The sequence below is a fragment of the Acomys minous genome (assembly GCF_964271855.1).
Source record: "Acomys minous genome assembly, chromosome: 2".
Lineage (NCBI taxonomy): Eukaryota > Metazoa > Chordata > Mammalia > Rodentia > Muridae > Acomys > Acomys minous.
This window is the reverse complement of record NC_140484.1, coordinates 97,020,533-97,025,716: the sequence shown is the minus strand read 5'-3', so window position 1 is coordinate 97,025,716 and position 5,184 is coordinate 97,020,533. Positions and strand designations below refer to the sequence as shown.

General features: G+C 37.5%; 1 pseudogene across 1 annotated transcript; it reads right to left on the bottom strand.

Moving 5' to 3' along the window:
- Positions 1–4,397: 4,397 nt before the first annotated feature.
- Positions 4,398–4,929, bottom strand: LOC311578186 (large ribosomal subunit protein uL22-like; annotated as a pseudogene). The gene has a single exon. The product of its transcript is annotated as a large ribosomal subunit protein uL22-like (transcript).
- Positions 4,930–5,184: the final 255 nt, after the last annotated feature.

Here is a 5,184-nt window from a genome sequence, read left to right as displayed (position 1 = left end):
CTTATGTCCACATATAAGTATAGGCCTCACTACTTACCAAGAAAATTTCTCTTTGTAACAGAGACCATTACAGAAAACAGTAATGAATCAAAAGGCAGAGTTGTGTAGCCTAATCTCAATGGACACAATTACAAAACAACTTCTGCACCTCAATCTTAGGGATCATTGAAGAAGAAGGGACAGAAAGATTTTGAGAGCCAAAGGAGCAAGGACTTCTCTGTGAGATTGTGTCTCCTAGTAATCTCAGAAGCTGGACCCATAACAACTTTCCAACAGGACTGCTTGGATATACATGATATAAATAAGGACAACAACAATATATACATTAAAGTGGAAGGGGGAAATACCAGAGACCTCAACTCAACACTAGAGACTACAGATAACAGTAGAGTGGGAAAAATAGTCTTCCCAGGGCAGAGCACACAAGAGAAGAAAAATGCTGAGATGATCCATTTTTTGTAGCTTTATTTGGAGGATTATAATATTTTGTTTTCCCCTCCCCTCCAAACACTCCTGTATACAACTCTTTGCTCTTCTTCAAATTCATGCCTTCTTTTTCTATTATTGGCTATTTGTCTCTGTCTCTGTCTCTTGCTGTCTCTCTGTTTCATCCTCTTTTTCTTTCTCTGTCACATACACAGATACTCAGAGAGAGAGACAGAAACAGAGACAGAGGGAAACAGAGAGAGAGAGAGAGAGAGAGAGAGAGAGAGAGAGAGAGGGGAGATGAGATGAAATATACAACAATCTGTGCAAACAGAAGCTTCTTACTAGGTCTACATCCACTGTCTTCCTGGAATGAGGTGGGCAATTGAATGTGCAGAGATAAAGCAGGGGAAGTCTGTGTGGGTGCTGTTGGTTAACTTTCACTTGGGACAACAGAGTGTAGTGATTTTAAGGACTTGCCTTGTAGTAACCAATCTTTTCAGTCATCAAAGGCTGACTTCATACTTTCTATTGTTAGCTGTGAATCTTCAGATATATAGCTTCACAAAAATCTCCACAATCAATCTATCTAGAAGACCTTTCAAAAGCCTATATTCTAAAAGTCAGGTGTCATAGTACACACCTTTAAGACAAACACTTGGGAGGCTGAGGCAGGAAGATCTCTGTAGGTTTGAGACTAGTCTAGTCTACATAGAGTGTTCCAAGAGAGCCAGAGAAACCTTGTCCTGGGTAGGTTTCTGTCAACTTGACACAAACTAAAGTCATCTGAGAGGAGGGAACCTCAATTAAGAAAATACCTCTATGAGATCAGACTGAAGGAAAGCCTGCAGGAAATTTTCTTAATTAATGCTTGATATAAGAAGGTCCAACTCATTGTGTGTGGTGCTATCCCTGGGCTGGTCATCCTGGATTCTGTAAAGAAATGAGCAAGCCATGAGGAGCAACTTGCTGACCACCATCCCTCCATTGCCTCTGTATCAGCTCCTGCCTCCAAGTTCTTGCCCTGCTTGACTTCCTGTCATTTGATGATTTTACTGTGAGGTGGAAGCATAAGTCAAATAAACGCTTTCCTATCCAACTTATTTTGGTCATCGTGTTTTATCACACCAATAGTAACCCTAATACAGAGCCTGTATCAAACAAAACAAGACAAAGCAACAACAACAACAACCTAGACTCTCATATTGAGCCCTGAGCTCTGAGGATCCCTGTGCCCTATGCAGGCCTTATTTCCAGAGTGAAGCACTCATCTCCCTTGGGCAGATAGATCAGAGCTGGCTTACTAGTTTCCTAGACACCCCTAGCCTTTCTCTGCTATTCTTATGCCCTAGGACTTTGGTCAGGTCAATGGGATGGACTGAAGAGTTTTTCCCTGTATTTCTACACCAATATCTAGTGGTACAGACAAGCATGCAGGAATCACCCCATTCACCACCTACTCTTTTTCATCCCTCACTTCCTTTTCTTTTGTCCCTTCCTTGTTCCTTACTTCTCTTCTTCCTCTGCCCTTTCTTTTCTCTGTCTTCTTTTTGTGTCCTTTTTTCACATCCAATTTTATTACCAACATTAAGCTCTTTTCAGTCTCTAGTAATCCATTTTTTTTTAAAAGTATAAAAATCTGAAAGAAAATTAAGAAACAAAGTGAAAAACGAAAATGAGCCTGAGATCCTGGTTTTTGACTTGCCCTGCTCCCCATTAGTTTGATTAAAAGATGTCAAGCTTGACACACAGAGGTTCAGTCTTCATCCCAGGGCAAGGCCATTTCTCCTGAGTTAGTGTATTTGGGCCAGGGTGTAGTGTTTTCCACCTGTAATCCCTATTAATAAATCTCTCTGGAATTTAAAACTTGCTGTATTTGGAAGCTTTGAGGAATGATTCTGTCACCTGTGATATTGGTTCTTATAATTCTTTGCCTATCTGCTGGGTCTATTCTCTGCAGACCTGGCCCACTTTGTGTTTATGTAGGCCCTAGAGAGGGTTATGCTGGGATCCAGAAAGATGAGGTTCCTTGCAAGTAAATTTGTATTTACTTGAAGAAAAAGGAAGCCTTTATTGAAATGCATTTATTAAAATTAGAATGTTTAAGAATTGTATCATACTTTGTTTAAAAGTTACTATTCTCCCTAAAACTTAAACAGAATTGTGGTATGACTTAGTGATTCCACTTCTTAGGGCAATATCCTAAAACTTTAGAGCAGAGCTTACTTGTGATCCTTTAGTCTAATGTTCTCCCAATAGAGCTATTAACACAGCTGTTTGACTCATGTTTCTATACTCATGTTTGAATGAACATTTTACAAAAAAAAAATAGTAGTGAAAGTCTACTGAGTATGCATCAGTGGAAGATGCCCAAACAAAATAGGAATGTAGAAGTTCAAAACAGAATATAATTTTGTCACATGCTCAGTAAAGTTTTGTCATCCTGCTAAAAAATTAAAGAGATCATATTGCATGTGTGGGGGGGGGTTCTGAGTTTGGCTTATTATAACATGAGGATTTCTGCTTCTGTCTATTCTTCTGCAAAATCCTGATTTCATTTTTCTTTATGGCTGAATTAAATTTCAGTGTATATTAATAGCATATCATCTCTATCCATTCATTGCCTGATGAATATCTAGGCTGACCCACTACTTAGCTATTATGAATAATGCTGAAATGAATATGAATAAGTAAGTGTCTCTGCAGTAGGACTTAGGAGTCCTGTAGGTATATCCTAGAAATGATCATATGGTAGTTGTATTTTTAGCTTTTAAAGAAAGCTCTGTACTTTCCAAGTGGCTGCAAATGCTGCAGTGGCTGTACCAGGTTATATTCCCCTCAATAGTGTATATATAAGGGTTCCTCCTTCCATACATTCTCATCACCATATGTTGTTTTCTTGATGATAGCCAATTTAATGTGTCAGTTTTAATGTGTAGTTTTCTAACATTTATTGGCCATTTCTGTTTCTTCTCTTGAAAACTACATTCAGCTATTTGTTGATGGAATTACTGGGAATATTTTAGTATTTAATTTTTATACTTCATTATTTATTTTAGATATAACTCCTTTTTCGTTATTCTTTGGCAAAAACTTTCTCCCATTCTGGAATATCTTTTCACATTCACTGTGATGTTTTGCGGCCATTTACCAGCACTTAGGCTTATTTCTAAGCTGTAAGAGCCTTTTCAGAATGTCTTTGCCTGAACTTGAGTCTTGAAGGACTTTTCCTGTTTTCCTCTAGCGCTTTCACAGCTTCAGGTCTTAATATTAAGGTCTTTAATTCATTTTTTTTATTTGATTCTGGTGCAAGGTGAAATATAAAGATCTTAGAGTACTTTAGGGTTGCTTTAGAATCTGAGATGTTGTGTACTTTAGAGAAGTTTCCACAGGCCATGAGAAGAACATGTGTTCCATATCTTTCCGTGGAATATTCTGTAGTTACCTGTTTAATCTAATTGCTCTATGGTACTGCTTTGCTTTGAATTTTCTTTATTGATGTTTATCTTGGAAAACCTACCCAAAAGACAGGAGTAGTGTATTGAAATCTCCCATTGTTATTCTGTCAGTATTAATCGAACCTTTCATAACTTTCAACATTTGTTTTATGACATGGGGAGCACCAATGTTTGGTAAATAAGTATTTACAATTGTTACAGCTTCTTGTTTAATGTCCTATCACTATGATTACACGGTACATTAATATATACAATGATATAATGTATATACATGCTAATATGTCATTTAATACAAATATGTAGTGGCCTTCTTTAGTTTTGTTTTATAATTTTATATATACTATAATACATAGTGACACATTAATTATAAAACAAAACTAAAGATGTGGTGACATTCATAGGTAGTGTGACCATCTTTTTACAAAGATTGGCTGCTTTATGTCCAGGATTTTTGTTACTATTTTACTAGTTAATTTCTTCTTTTTATCTTCATTTATTTTATGCTGAATTGATTTATACCATCATTTTTTTGCTTCTTCTCTTTCTTCTGGCATATCTTTTTTTTTTCTTCTGTGCAACCTCCACTTCTGGCTTTGGAACAATCTGTCACTTTTCAGTGCAGATAATCCATGTGTCAGGGGCAGCCCATGTGTGGTTTAATCCTGCCATGAGCTCTGGCACACCTTACATGCCTTGTTCACCTGGATGTGTCCAATGACTGGAGAATCTATATCTAAACCCTTAAGTTCAGCATTACTCCCTGCATTATTAAGCATATGCAGCAAAAATTTAGCACTCTTTTTTGGCCACCAACTCTGAGTCCAGCCCCACTGTTTGGCCTAGGCACACCTCCTAACTCCACCATTATACCACCAGAATGGCACATAGTGCTTTTTTTATAGTGACATCTTTCAAATACTTGGTAGCTTTTCAAGACATACTTACCATTGATGGCCTGGGCACTTTCTCGGGTGTTCTTAAAGTGAACACAAATCTTTGAGCCTCTTGATTTGCATGATTTTGTAGGTTTTTCTGTGTCAAGAGTGTATCAAACCATTATCAGAGGTCACTTCTGTCCCCTTCCAGAAAGAGGAAATACGAGGGCTACTGGGAGAATTCTTCGCTAGCTAATTTTTTACTCCATGTTTTGAAGCTCTTTTCCAAACTGTTGACTGTTTGATATATTTGTTAGCCTTCTGACATAGGTCCTGAATTGATTTCCTTCCTTCATTCACTTGTTCTTTTGAGTCCTTCATCTGGTTTTGGTGCTTTTAAAAAGTAGGATTCTGCTGGAATTGCA